Here is a 14,220-nt window from a genome sequence, read left to right as displayed (position 1 = left end):
AAATAAATTATCAAATCCATCTAGTTCCATCTCTTTTGCATTACACTTTACCGGCACCCACATATTTTTCACTCATATACATTTTTCATGTGAAACGCTTTCCAATGCAACATAATGCGGTATTGGAAAAAATAAATTTTTTTAAAATATTTCCTAATAGCCGCTTCCCACACAGAACTATTCACCATTCCTTGAACGGCTGGTCCACAATGTTTTCACGTGCCAAAAATTTCCCAGTTAGACCGCCAACCATATTTGTGGGACTTCAACGGGCTTGTTTACGCATCAGTAAGCCGGTCTTTTTTCGGTGCTGCCCTTATAGCCCTTGTGACTTACAGCAAATAAAATATATATTCAGATTATTTCGATTTTAGTTGCTAAAATTATCCTCACAATATTATATTTATTCCATGTTTGAATATATTCTATATTAATTCCATATGAGGTCCATACTTATTCCATACCTATATATTCCATATTTATAATTATTCTATACTTTACTTTAAAATTCATTCACGTTAAAAAATACAGCTCTCTTATTCATACTCACGAAAATAAAATTGTACTTGTTTTCCTGCTTTCATTAAATATAAATGCGAGTTTCTTGCATTCCCACTAGAAGTTTGTTGGATTCTCATTTTTCGATATATGTTTACATTTTCCTGCGTTTCCATCACAAGTTTTTTGTAAATTATACTAGTGTTTCTGCTTTCGATAAATATTTATATTTTCAGTGTTTCCTACGTTTTTAAAACAAATTTATTTAAATTATGTTGTGTACGTGTATTTATGCCCATTTCAAAGGACTTGGGCCAAGGATGTTGCATGATGGCTCATCTCGCCGGCTTTTCTTTACATTTCTCCAAAAAAATGTCGTTTTGCGGCTCTTAGGGCCTGGGCTCTCAGTGAATTAAAAAAAAACGAAGGAACGAAAAAAAATTAAAAAATATGCTATTTTGAATTTTTGTTGGTTTTAAAGTCGAAATTACCATGAATAAAAAAAAAAAATCCGCCTATTATTGCCTGTAAAAACATTAAAAAATTGTTAATACAAACGTTTGTTCATCCGCAAGTATTAACTGTATAAAGGATGTATGTAAAATTTCATTTAGATCGGACCATTACTTTTTGAGTTACGTTGTATTTTTATTATCAAATTATCAAAAAAATGTTGCACCCTTTCATCTGCGGCGGTGTGTCCTTACTCATCGCTATGGTTGGTAACTAGCTGGTGGTCATTATTTTGATTTTTGTTTTAGCTTTGCGTTACCGTTTGTTTTCCATGTTTCATGCGCTTATTCATTCTTGAGGTTTGGCATGCTTATGATATCGGCGAAGTTTGCACAGATATTTTGTACATTTTGATCATTTTGAGGCATAATAGGAACAAGAGCCCTAATGCGGTGAAAACTAATGTGTAATGTACTTTGTTTATTTCGTAAGAGTAAGTTTGTAAGAGTCCGAAAGACTCAATAAAGGAGGATTATGGATTTGCGACGGCTGTCAAAGTAAGCAGTTCTTCTCAGGCCATGAATTGAAATCTCATTCACTGCCTTTTTCAATAAAGTTAGGCCACCTGCGAGCGCTCTTAGAATGTCTTAGGCTATAAGTTTTATCAGGGTCGTTCTGATCTACCTTATCGCACATAAGAATGTTTTCCCAAGTTAGGGACAAACAAGGCACTTCGTGGGATATTAGAAATAAGATAATAACCCCTTTTATAAGATTTTATGAGCTTTGTGCGTGTCACTTTGTCAATCGATCCAGAGCCATAATTTACGATATGTTACCTAAACCATGCAAGGGAACAGTTGCTAGCACTTGCAACCTGTAAGAGCAGACCACTTGAGCCTCCAAATATTATCATTTAACATGTTTCCCTCACTGCACTAAGGACTTCCGCGGAGGTCGAAATATAGCTCTCCCGCTCAGGGCAAACAGATGCGGTGCACACTGGTTGGGCTTGTATGGAGCCGCGGCCATAAATATTTCCCGTTGAGATATCGTTATGAAATTTTCCCCAAAAATCTTAAAAAAATATTGAGAATATAGAGTAAAAAAATTGTCTAAATCGGAAGACTCTATCCTATAGCTCACATAGCACCTTAGTATGGCTTATATGGCGATGGTGCGAAAAAATACTTCCAGTGAAGTTAAAGTGCTAAAATTTCATTATTAGCATCCAAGTTATGTATATTTAAATTATCTTCAGTATAAATTTGTGAAAGTGTAACTCCTCTCCCCCTCTGCACAAGCTTTTCGAAATATAAACAAATAAGGTTCTCTAGTTCTTTTAATGTATTTAAATCATAAAAAACAAAAACAAAATCATTTAGATTTTAATTTCAGTACAAAAAACAAAAAAAAAACAATATATAACAAATATCTTCTAATAAATCAAATGTAGAGATAAACAATCTTGATTTTTCTTTCTTTGGTAGTTTTCTTTGACTTGTTTTAAAAGGATCTGAACGCAACAAATGTGTATTAATTAAATCTGTCAGTATGCGAGACATCTTCCGAGTATGTTGCAGCCGGCACTTCTTTATTTCTTTGTTGTTCGACTCCGCAGCTTCTTCTGAGAGCTCTCCAATTGACAGCGATTATGCTCTAAAGTGCTCGATTACTTTCGCACCATGAATTAAGATTTTATGCACTGTTGGTGGAAGATAGTACCATGGATATATTTTTATCAACTTCTTAGTAGTATCCAACGCATAGCTTTCAAATTTTGTAGCACTAATGGAATATCCTGATGCTAAGGCTTACAATATCGTTGCGCATCGAGTTATTACTTCTTCATCAATGCCTGTAATATCAGATGACACACTCGGGTTACCAAAAAATGTCCTGGCTGTATTTACATCGTTGGAAGTTCCTCTGCCTCCGTCTCTTGGCTTATCCACAATTATTCCCATTTTATTGCGAAACTCCGTGAGGACTCGTTCTTTTCTTTGCTGTACATTAAGCTTTTGTTCTGCTGATCTTTTTTGCCACATTTTTGTTTTCAACTTATATGAAATGTGCAAAAAGTACTCAAAAAGCGTATGTAAGAATAAAGTGGTGATAAGACAAATTCAAAATACTTTTTATTAACTTTTTTTGGAGACATTTTTCCAAATCGTTCATTTCGGTGGGTTTCGCACCGCAAATAAAGCATTTCATAGACGACGTGTTGCTTAACGCGTTGCACACTTTACCATCCACCATAGTAAGGTGCAGGCCATAATTTGTTAATAATTTTTTATCGGGAATTTGAAATTCGGTTGGCATTAAGTTGTGTATTTTATTTTTGAAGTAGACTTCTTCTTCAACGGATAGTATGGCTGTTTCCTTTTTAAATTGAAGTCTGATTGGCCTACAATTGCGTGTAGATGATGGTCTAGGATTTTTCCATATTATTTTGGAGTTACTTTCAGTTATTAGCTGAAGTGGGACGTACGATATTAAAAATAGACTTCTATCATCGTCATTACAGTTTGAAAACTTTTGCTTGTATTCACTGTGCCCAGTACTGCCATTAAATCCCCATTTTCCAATAAATTTTAATGTGTCCTCTGTGCCATCAAGACAATTTTCAATTAGAGTTTTTGGAGCTGTAAAATACTTAAAGCTGTGTTGTCTAGTAGACTCTGCAGCTCGACTTCTGCATATGTTTCAGCTACTGTTATGTCTTTCGGATATCATGAATTCTTAAATTTGAGAATTTTCTCATAACTTGGCAATATATTGCATGGGGCTTCACTATTAATGAATTCACGAATGAGCAAGTATTGGTGTTTCGTGATTCCAGTTTCCATTAAAAGCGATAAAACCTTTTCAATATTTGGTTCGGATGACTTTAGGATCGGTGGAAAATCGGAGGAGCGCAAAACAGAAGCTGCACACTCATAATGTGTTTCTAGTAGGGCTAGCCGACGACGTTTTGTCCTTTTTGAGGACTCGGCTAAATCAATTTTGGGTCGTCCACGTTCAGCACTTGAAACCCTTCGATGAGGAGGCTCAATTATAATGATATTGATATTGAACAATTAAACTCTTAATACGCTTGTATTTAGTCCAAAAGGCAATAATTTTTTTGCAAATGTAACTAATGCAGTTCTTAAGTGTTATCATGTCAACTGCGTATCCCTTGCTCTTAATGCTCTCTTCTACCAAATTAGTCACTCTTCGAGTTTTATCGGCATTTTTGCCCTCTTCTGTGCACCAAAGATCAAAGATGTACATGCGTGAAAATTCGCAGTTACAAGAAGCGCCTATAGAAAATGATAACATACAAATGAGCGAAAAAAAGAATATCCAAAATTGTCTACAAACACTAATGACAAACACAAAAGAAACATCACAAAAGCATAGAAGAGTAGCAGACTGCGTCGCAAATTTGACCCTGAAAACAATAAGACAGCATAAGTTTATTAAAGAATACACACAAATTAGTATTAGCAGCTACACTTACCGTTTTTATTACCTTCAAAAATTGACAAATACACTGATAAAGGGGGGATCGGGGGGTAACATATCTGAAAATGACGTTCACATAATACATAAAAAAAGGATTAATAATCAAACATACACAAAAAATAACAAATCAAACAGATTAATTTCAAAAAAATAACTTATTAAAGTAAATACCTGAAACTTTAAAGTTTATTTAAATAAACTAATTCGGTCCTCTCTTGCGAACGGTTGACCACTTTAAAGGGTAAATTCGTTTTGACGAAATGCTAAAGTAACGCCGCTGCGCTGCATAATTGACCAAGTGTTCACCCTTTGCGTTCCATTTTTAGAAAGTCCCGTTAGATTTCCAGAAAAATCCGGTTTGCCATTAAGAAGCTTGGTAATTTTTGAGACAATTTGTATACCTATAGATAATTTTTGGTACTGTCGATTTTTTGAATTTTGGTCTATGGGCGCAACCACTGTGCAGTGGCTCGTTTGCTCAAAACACGTTGCATAATTAATAACGTTTGAGCTATTAATGTTAGCTACTTGATTTTTAATTATATAATAAGGCAAAGCCACAACATTTTTTATATGTTACATTTGTTATGTAACGCATTCCAAAAAGGGCGTAAATAATTCGACAAACTAAAAATTTTGGAATTTTACCTAAAAATATACAATTCTTATAAGAATCAATAAAACCAAAAACTCAAAATGATTATTTATATTTCCAATTTGTTTTAATTTATTAGTCATAAAGTTGAGTTAAGGTAAGAAAAGCGTATACATGTAGTTAAAAGTGAAATAGAACATAAAATGGAGCTATTGTGATTTGTTTGAAATGTTTTTAAATAATTGTGATGACAAGTCGTTTGTGTTCGCTGTGTCAAATCTTATACATGTTTCAAGTATAATAATTAACGAAGATTCGTTAAAACGTCTTTATAGAGCCTTTAAAGAAAAGTGAAATGACCGGAAAAGGAATAGAGAAAGATTTACAAAAACTAAAAATCGTGGCTTCAAAAATTTTTGGTGATGAACAAAAAGAGCAGCGAACTACGTCTAAAAATGCATTAGGAAGACCCTCAATTTCTCAATTCACAAAGAAAATAAAAGTTATGGAAGCACCGTCGGGTATTTCGACCGAACATTTACATATCCACAAGCTTGGAACTAAAATTCAATGGTGGTAAAAGACAGGAAAAGGATTCAGGGCAATAGTTAGTGTTAACCGTTGCGATACCGAGTCCCAAAAGAGGTTGTTGGTTGCCCACCCAAACAAGGATTTGGAAATACCCTCGTTGGCAACACATCCAGGCGGATTTTCGAAAATGTTAAAATAAACGCTCGCTTTACTGGATTAGAAAATGAAATCATTAAATCATTATACTCAATGTTCTCAGAGACAAAATTGATCCAAAACTGTTCGGGCAGTACGCTACCCAAACGGCAGTGCTTTTGAAGGATTGTTTAGTAAAAAATTAACATGTATTTGTATTTTGCGTAACTATATTAGCTTATATACAGCCAATATATAAAAAAAATTAAATCAATTAATCAAAGTAAAACAGTTATTACGCAAAATCCCTTCAGAGTTTAGTAATGGCCTTCTGTCGAGTTGCATAGCCAAGACTGAAGCTAAGAGCGTGCAGCACCCCCACCCCCCGCAAACAGTTCTGTAGTTCTCTCTCTCTCTCTCTCTCTCTCTCTCTCTCTCTCTCTCTCTCTCTCTCTCTCTCTCTCTCTCTCTCTCTCTCTCTCTCTCTCCCTCTCTCTCTATTCCTCTTCCTAATCTGTTAGCAGCGGTAGAACGGCGGCCGATCAGTGACTAAGCAGCTGTAGAGTGGCGACAGAGCACTTCATAAGCCCTAAAATTCCTAAAATAATGGCTCGATTTTGAACATTTTTGGGTCTAACGATAGACATGACCGAAACGCACAAAAATCAACCCCAACCCTCCTACATGACTCAGAGTGACATTACATATTTTCACAATATGTGGGCGTTGTTTTTTTGCAATCACATTTTAAATTAATTCTTAACAAGAAAGAAAGCAAACATCGGCAAGCCAAATTCATATATCCTTGAAGCTATTACAAAAATTAAATATTTTTTACAACATGAAAATTTCGAAAACAATCGCTATATTTTACAATTTTTCTTTGACAAAGGCGAAAACGAAAGCCAGGCAGCTGAATATATAAATGTAGTAAATGGCCCTAATACGGTAACTGCCAACCATGCATTTTGATGTTAAAGAAGAGGCACGCTGCGGCCAATCATCAAAAATGGCGACAAAATAATAGATATCGTTGAGTCTGACCGTGCTTCAAGCAGTAAATCAATTGCCCAGGAGTGCAAAAAATAGTTTGGAACCATATAGCAAAGCCTGGGGTCGATGTATGTGTGCCACATGAGCTATCAAAAAATAACCGTTTCGACCGAATTTCGATCTGCGAATCGCTGCTGAATCGCAACAAAACGGACCTGATTTTGAAGCGGATGGTGACTGGTTATGAAAAGTGGGTCATTTACGACAACGTGAGGCGAAAACGGTCGTGGTCGAAGAAGGATGAGCAGGCCCAGACGGTAGCCAGGATTGACGGCCAGAAAGGTTTTGCAGTGTGTTTGGTGGGATTGGTTTAACTCGGTTTTGTACTGTCAACAATTGGACCGTCTGAAGGAAGCAATTGCCCAAAAGCGCTTCGCTTTGCCCAATAGGAAAGAATAGTGTAAAATTAGCTACAAGAGGGGATTTTGAAAACCGACTGGCGCTATTTTTTGCAAATAAAGAGGAAGGATTTTATGAGAGGGGTCTCATGAAAGTACCATCATGGCAATGGCAATTGATTGTAGAAAAAAATGGTGCTTATTTGAAATAATTCTGTTAGTTCTAACCATAAAAAAACCTTTGAATTTCATGTTCAAATAATGGATTACTTTTTTCAGCTCAGCGAGACGGGCAAATAAGCTTCCACTTTCGTCTCACACTAAGAAAACTTCAATATACACGCAAAGTTCGCAGACACCGCCCCCTCTGAAGGTATGAGCAAAGCGGCCAACCTATGGACAGCTCGTCGGTACGTCCTCTCCTGCACCCGCTGCATCGCTGCCTGAGCCTGAGACTGGAGACACCTCGCCATCGTCGCAAACAAGTAAGTTTGATCTGCTCCGAGAGCGATGCCGATGGTGGGGCATGACCGCATGGGGCATGGCTGGGCGGTATGAGCGCAAATTCGCATCCTTTTATTAATGCGAATGGTTCTATACCGCCCCCCTGCTAGTCCTGACAGGCCATGAACTTTCTAATATGGCGATAGGTGCCGAAGAATTTATTTGCTTTGTCGCACCACACCTATTCCAGAACCCTGCAACGACAGTGAATAGGTCATACACTAGCCCCAACTCCGAGAACTTCATGAGCATATTTTTTTCGCAGACGACTTACGAAAGCTTTTGGGCCGTAGGATCGTATAAACTGTGATCCTTTCGACAGCAACAACAGTAGTTTGAGTATAACCGACCCCAAACTTCTAGAAATGTCGGGGAAAAATTATTTAAATTACTCTCATATATGGGGCTTGTCTTTTGAATACTTGTTGCTTCCCGTCTATTTTTCCGAATTTTACTTATGTCGTCAAAAAATTCGTGTAATGGATAGCTTCAACAATTTTCTCAAAAGCGAAATTCAGTTTTCTTGGTCTCTTTTCTCAAAGGGCTTCGACACTTTTCTGCACCTTTCAACAAAGCAGAAGCTTCAGGTGATACGAAAAAACTATATTTTTCAAAGCATATGCTTTGACTTTGCGCTAAGTACGATAGCTGACCACGATTTAACGGCCAATTCATTTCTGCGTCGAGCAAGAACGAAGGCCACCGAACCAAATGATACCAATCTAACTTTCGAAGCCACAGTTTCTGCAACAACATCTGCAAAGCAGCGCAATTCCCAATTTAAAGTTGTTTAATTTTGCAATATACACATTGAACGGGGTCGTTCCTGGCAACGAAAAACTCCTATTTTTTTATTCTTCTTAGGGTTGATTTGAGTCTGCTGCACGGTTTTGCGCTTGGAAGTATTTTTTAAAATTAAATGATTGAATTCCTCATTATCGTGATATGTTTCATTTTGGTCAACAACAGTTTTAAAAAGGCTTATTAAATTTTTGAAATCTGAGTGTTTTTCGCTTAATGTTGGAAGATCAAAGCTCGGCTGGCTGCATTGAGTTGGGAGATTTGCCGGGGATTTCTCAAATTTGTTTCGTTAAATCGGCACTTTCTTCCAACTCATCGCGGAAAACGTCATTTGCATCTTTCACATTTTTTTTAAGTTTATTACATTACGCTTAAGAAAACTTTAAAATTCAAATTTGTTTGAAATAAAACTATTCAAGATTTTTATAGAAGTGTCAATGGTAATTTATTATATGAAATATTGTACAATGTTCTGGGTGATTTCATTCATGTAATATGTATATGTGTCATGGGTGATTTAATTAATCAAATTATTGAAATGTCACGGGTGATTCTATACATGAAATTTATCAAAGCTTCATGGGGTATTTCATAGATTACATTTCCGTGACATTTGAAAACTCAAAGTATATTCACATTACAACATTGTAACAACAACTGCCACGTGCTCAAAACAAGTGTTATTTAAACTGAAATCGACTATTCATTGAGTGCTGCCATTATCCTGCAAAAAATGAAAATGTTCTTATTATAAAAAATACTACTCTGTATTTATTAACAATAAAAGCAATAATTTAAGCAAGGGCCCAAATATAATTGTTATGTATAAGCAAAATGTATTCTCGTTACCTCTCACATCCAAAACTAATCGTTATTCTTTCGTTCTATAAGCACGCATATGTATACACACACACGTTTCTTTTGTTCATTCTCTCGCTGATCTCTGAATAAAGTCAGTCTGTACCAAGCACTCACCGAGAACGCTTCTAACCAAACACAACATTATTGGCGACGAGGATAAAAAGGAGAATCTCAGCCACAAGAATTATTGTTTTTGTGTAAATCGTAAAGCAGCCACAGGAATACAACATTCTTGTGTAAACCGTGTTATCAGCCGCAAAAACACATCGTTTTTGTGTAATACAGTGCCGCGTTGTCGTTGCTTGGATGCAAGCAATTCTAGAAAAAAACGCTTCTCCAGTTGCTAGTGATTCAAGCCACGCGGGTGAATTATCTATGTGTCCTCCATTCCACAAATTCAACAAAGACAATCAAAATTGGGAGTCTTATCTGGAACAATTATCGCAGCACTTCAACCCATATTCGGTTAGTGCAGAACAAAAACAAAAAGCTTATTTCCTTTCATGGTGTGGTGTTAACATATTCGAACTATTAAAAAATCTATTCGGGAGTAACAATTTGAACACATACACATACAAGCAGCTCACAGACAAGCTAACTGAGCATTTCACCACAAAACGCCATATTGTTGCAGCTCGCTAGAAGTTTTTCAAACGAGAGATGAAGCATTCACAAACACATAGAGAGTGGGTAGCCGACTTGCGCGGGATCGCTCGTGAATGCCAATTTGTGTGCAACGCAAACGGTTGTTTATCAAATTATGTAGATGAGATGATACGAGTTCAGATCCTAGTACATACTCCGTATGATGCAGTCCGGGCATCTGCTCTTCAAAAGTCACAGCCAACTCTTGAAGATGTACTCATAGTTGCAAAAACTTATGAGACAACAACAAAAACCGTGGCAACGCAAAAAGAGAATGTATACAAACAGGACCCAATCAATGCGATCCACACATACACAAAAAAGACAGCAAGCAGTGGAAACGATGCCAGATCGTTTAAAGGTGATCTTAAATCTTGCTCTGGTTGTGGTCAAACTCACCAGAGAGAAAAATGTAAGTTCAGAACCGCCGTATGTCACAAGTGCGGTAGGAAAGGTCATATAGCAATCGTCTGTATGTCAAAGTATGTCAAGTCAAATATCAAATGGCCGGGTCAAGTAAATAACCGGGAAGTAAAGTCCAATAAGAACGAAGCAAACGAAGTCGAAGTGATCGAAGCAGTTTACAGTGTCACAGGTCAAGTAAAATGTCAACAAAATGTCATTTCAAATGGATTCCGGATCAAAAGCATCCGTGATAAACTCCAATACATACGCCTTGCTGCAGAAGCCGAAATTGCACAAGTGTTCCCTAGTTTTACATGCGGTTGGACATAATCCAATACCAATACTAGGAAAGCTGCACACTTTCGCAAAGTGCGGAGAGAAAGAGAAACAAGTGGTCATAAACGTGGCAAATATAGAAACTTCGACTATTCTCTTCGGCATGGATTTATTTAACGTTTTCGGATTTGATATCATGCAAGTATCAAACATTTTTGAGGTACATAATGACAAAGTAAGTGACCTCTGCAGCAAGTTCAGCGAAGTATTTGAACCAGCCATGGGTGTCACTAAAGACTTCAAAGCCAGCGTATTTTTAAAATCTTCAGCGACACCAAAGTTTTATAAATGCCGCCAAATTCCGTTCGCTCAAATGGACAAATTTAAAGTCGAAGCAGGCAGACTCACACAAGCCGGAATTTGGAAACCAATCAAATTCAGCAATTGGGCATCCCCATTCGTGCTCGCTCCTAAGCCAGGTGGCGATATTCGTATTTGCGGCGATTTTAAACAGGCAGTCAACGCACAAATCGACGTCGAACAGTATCCGTTACCAACAAAAGAAGCTCTATTTCACATCATTCGTCATGGTAGGCAGTTCAGCAAGATAGACCTCAAGGATGCCTATCTCCAGATGAAGTTAGATGAGGCTTCGAAGGAAATCATGGTAATAAACACACCACTGGGCCTATTTCAATATCAGCAAGCGCACCAGCCATCTTCCAAAGATACCTGGAGCAACTTTTAAAGGGAATAGAAGGTTGTGGCAACTATTTAGATGACATCATCATCTCAGCACCTACAAGCGAGGAACATCTGAACCGAATCGACCGAGTTCTCAGCACTCTTCAAGAGAACGGCATCAGATGCAAAAGGCAAAAATGCTTCTTTTTCAAGGACGAAATAAAATACTTAGGGCGAAGAATCAGCGCAAACGGCATTCTCCCAGACAGCTCAGGCTTGGAGGCTGTAAAACTGTTGTGTCCGCCTTCTTACTTACAAAAATTGAAAGCATTCATGGGTAAAGTTAATCTATTAATCTATGACTATTCGCAGTTGGCTGCTCCATTGAATCAACTTCGCAGAAAAGACGTAGCCTTCTTTTTTGGTCCACAACAGCAGCAGTTTTATACAGCTCTTAAGTCGCACATCATTAACGCAACGCAGCTAGCTCACTTTGATGAAAAATTACCGGTAGCGCTCGCTACAGATGCCTCATCTTTTGGCATCGGGATAGTCCTTTCGCATCTTCAGCCATATGGCGGAGAGAGACCTATTGTTTTCGCATCTAAAACGCTCGACAAGCATCAGGTTAAATACAGCCAAATCGAAAAGGAAGGCCTTTCCATAATATTTGGAGTAAAGCGTTTTCACCAATACCTTTATGGCAGAAAGTTTATCCTAATCACAGACCACAAACCGCTTGTTACCATTTTTAATCCAGGCAAGCATCTCCAGTACGTCAAACAGGCTACAACGTTGGGCTATTATTCTCATGGCCTACAATTTCGATATCCAGTATCGATCCACATCTGCTCATGGTAATGAAGATGCTCTTTCACGCCTTCCAGTGGGTACAGATCCAGACTTCGACAGAGAAAAGGAAGCTTGCCACAACGTAGTCGAAGGATCACCACCTACAAATTCCGAGCTCATTCGCAACCACATGGACAAAAACAAAGTTCTCAAACAGGTCCTGCAGTACGTATCTGTAGGATGGCCAGAAAAACTCCAGCCAGGCAACGAAGCATTATTGCCTTACTTTAACCGGAAGTTTGCTCTTACAATTAACAAACAATTGCTTTGCCTACACACAGACGCAAATCGTATTATAATTCCAGCCAGTCTACGTGCCCATATCCTAAAACACTTACATGTAGGCCATTGGGGCCTACCATAGACGATGACATCAAAAGCCTTGCTCAGTCTTGTAGCATCTGCAAGTGCAACAATCCTGCACCACGAAGAGAGTACCAAAGTTGGCCAGCAGCAACAACAGCATGGGAGCGAATTCATATCGACTCCGCCGGTCCAATCTTTGACGCTATGTGGCTCATATGCGTAGACGCGTACTCACAGTTCCCATTTGTCATCCAAATGTCGTCTACAACAACCGCCAACACGATCGCTGCACTTTCTTCGATTTTCGCCATCGAAGGATACCCGAAAACCATGGATAGCGACAACGGTCCTCAGCTTACAGCTGACGCCTTCGAAAAATTCAGCAAACTGCACGGTATAAAGCATATTACCACAGCACCGTTTCATCCAACATCCAACGAATTAGCAGAGCGATTTGAACAGACGCTTAAATTCGCAGTCAAGAAGAGCCTCAAAGACGGTATACCACTTAGGGTAGCTGTAACAAAATATCTTTCTTCTTACAGGTTCACTCCAAACGCCCACGGTAAAACTCCTGCCGAGTTAATCCAGTCCGCACCGTGCTAAGTCAACTTTTCGAGCAGCCTGCCGAAGATAAACAGACAATCACCAAGCACATCTCTAATCAAATGGTATACGCTCGAAATTATTCAAGGGGAGAAAAGTCGATTGAAGGCATTATCGACCGTCCAGTTGGAAAAATGCTGTTCATTGTTCGCACGTCGAATGGTTACATCAAGCGCCATTTCAACCAGCTGAAACCGAAGTTGTCAGCAAACAACTCAATCAAGAGACCTCCAGAGTTTTGGTGGATTCCTGAACTGCCAAAGCCATCCTTCAATCAAGAAATACAGCAACAAGATCGACCGCCAACTCCGCCAGTTGTTCAGCAACCTGATCCTGTTCCTGTTTCTCGTCCTCCTGAACGCGCAGCAGAGCCTACCCAGCAGCCGAGGCAGAAACAATCTACACGACGTCTTTCAGGCATACCAGTACGCCAAAGCAGCAGTGTTCGCCAGGAAGTCGATCGTTTTAAGCCAAAGGACTTCAGAAAATCTAATCATATAAATAGTTCTAAATTAAAGGAGGAGATGTGTTTTGCATAAGCAAAATGTATTCTCGTTACCTCGCACATCCAAAACTAATCTGTATTCCTTCGTTCTATAAGCTTACATATGTATACACACACACGTTACTTTTGATCGTTCTATCGCTGAATAAAGTCAGTCTGTACCAAGCACTCACCGAGAACGCTTCTAACACAACACAACAATAATATTATCACATATTAATATAAATTCATATTATTTTTATACCCTTGCAGAGGGTATTATAATTTCAGTCAGAAGTTTGCAACGCAGTGAAGGAGACATCTCCGACCCTATAAAGTATATATATTCTTGATCAGCATCACTAGCCGAGTCGATCTAGCCATGTCCGTCTGTCCGTCGGTCTGTCCGTCTGTCCGTCCGTTTCTATGCAAACTAGTCTCTCAGTTTTAAAGCTATCTGCATGAAACTTTCCCAAAAGTTGTCTTTCTATTGCAGGTAGTATATAAGTCGGAATGAGCCGGATCGGACGACTATAGCATATAGCTCCCATAGAAACAATCAATAAAATAAATTTAAAAAAAATTATAATTTTGCTGTTTTTTAAATTTTTTTATTAGTTCTTCGACATATAGTAATGGTTAAATATTTCTGAATTACGGTTTAAATTTCATCAAAATCGGAC

General features: G+C 38.1%; 1 protein-coding gene and 1 long non-coding RNA gene across 3 annotated transcripts in view; both read right to left on the bottom strand.

Moving 5' to 3' along the window:
- The window catches only part of LOC128263953 (meiosis regulator and mRNA stability factor 1-like), a 518,128-nt gene that overhangs the window by 226,874 nt on the left and 277,034 nt on the right, over positions 1-14,220 (bottom strand). The gene's annotated exons all lie outside the window — the stretch shown is intronic.
- On the bottom strand, positions 2,439-4,753 carry LOC128263957 (uncharacterized). Its single transcript, XR_008268609.1, has 4 exons — positions 4,633-4,753; positions 4,457-4,520; positions 3,173-4,387; positions 2,439-2,969 (listed from the first exon to the last, which is right to left on the bottom strand). It is a non-coding gene; the product is annotated as an uncharacterized LOC128263957 (long non-coding RNA).

Source organism: Drosophila gunungcola, unplaced genomic scaffold, assembly GCF_025200985.1.
Source record: "Drosophila gunungcola strain Sukarami unplaced genomic scaffold, Dgunungcola_SK_2 000033F, whole genome shotgun sequence".
Lineage (NCBI taxonomy): Eukaryota > Metazoa > Arthropoda > Insecta > Diptera > Drosophilidae > Drosophila > Drosophila gunungcola.
Note: the sequence above shows the minus strand (reverse complement) of the source record. Positions and strands in the feature narration are given on the sequence as shown.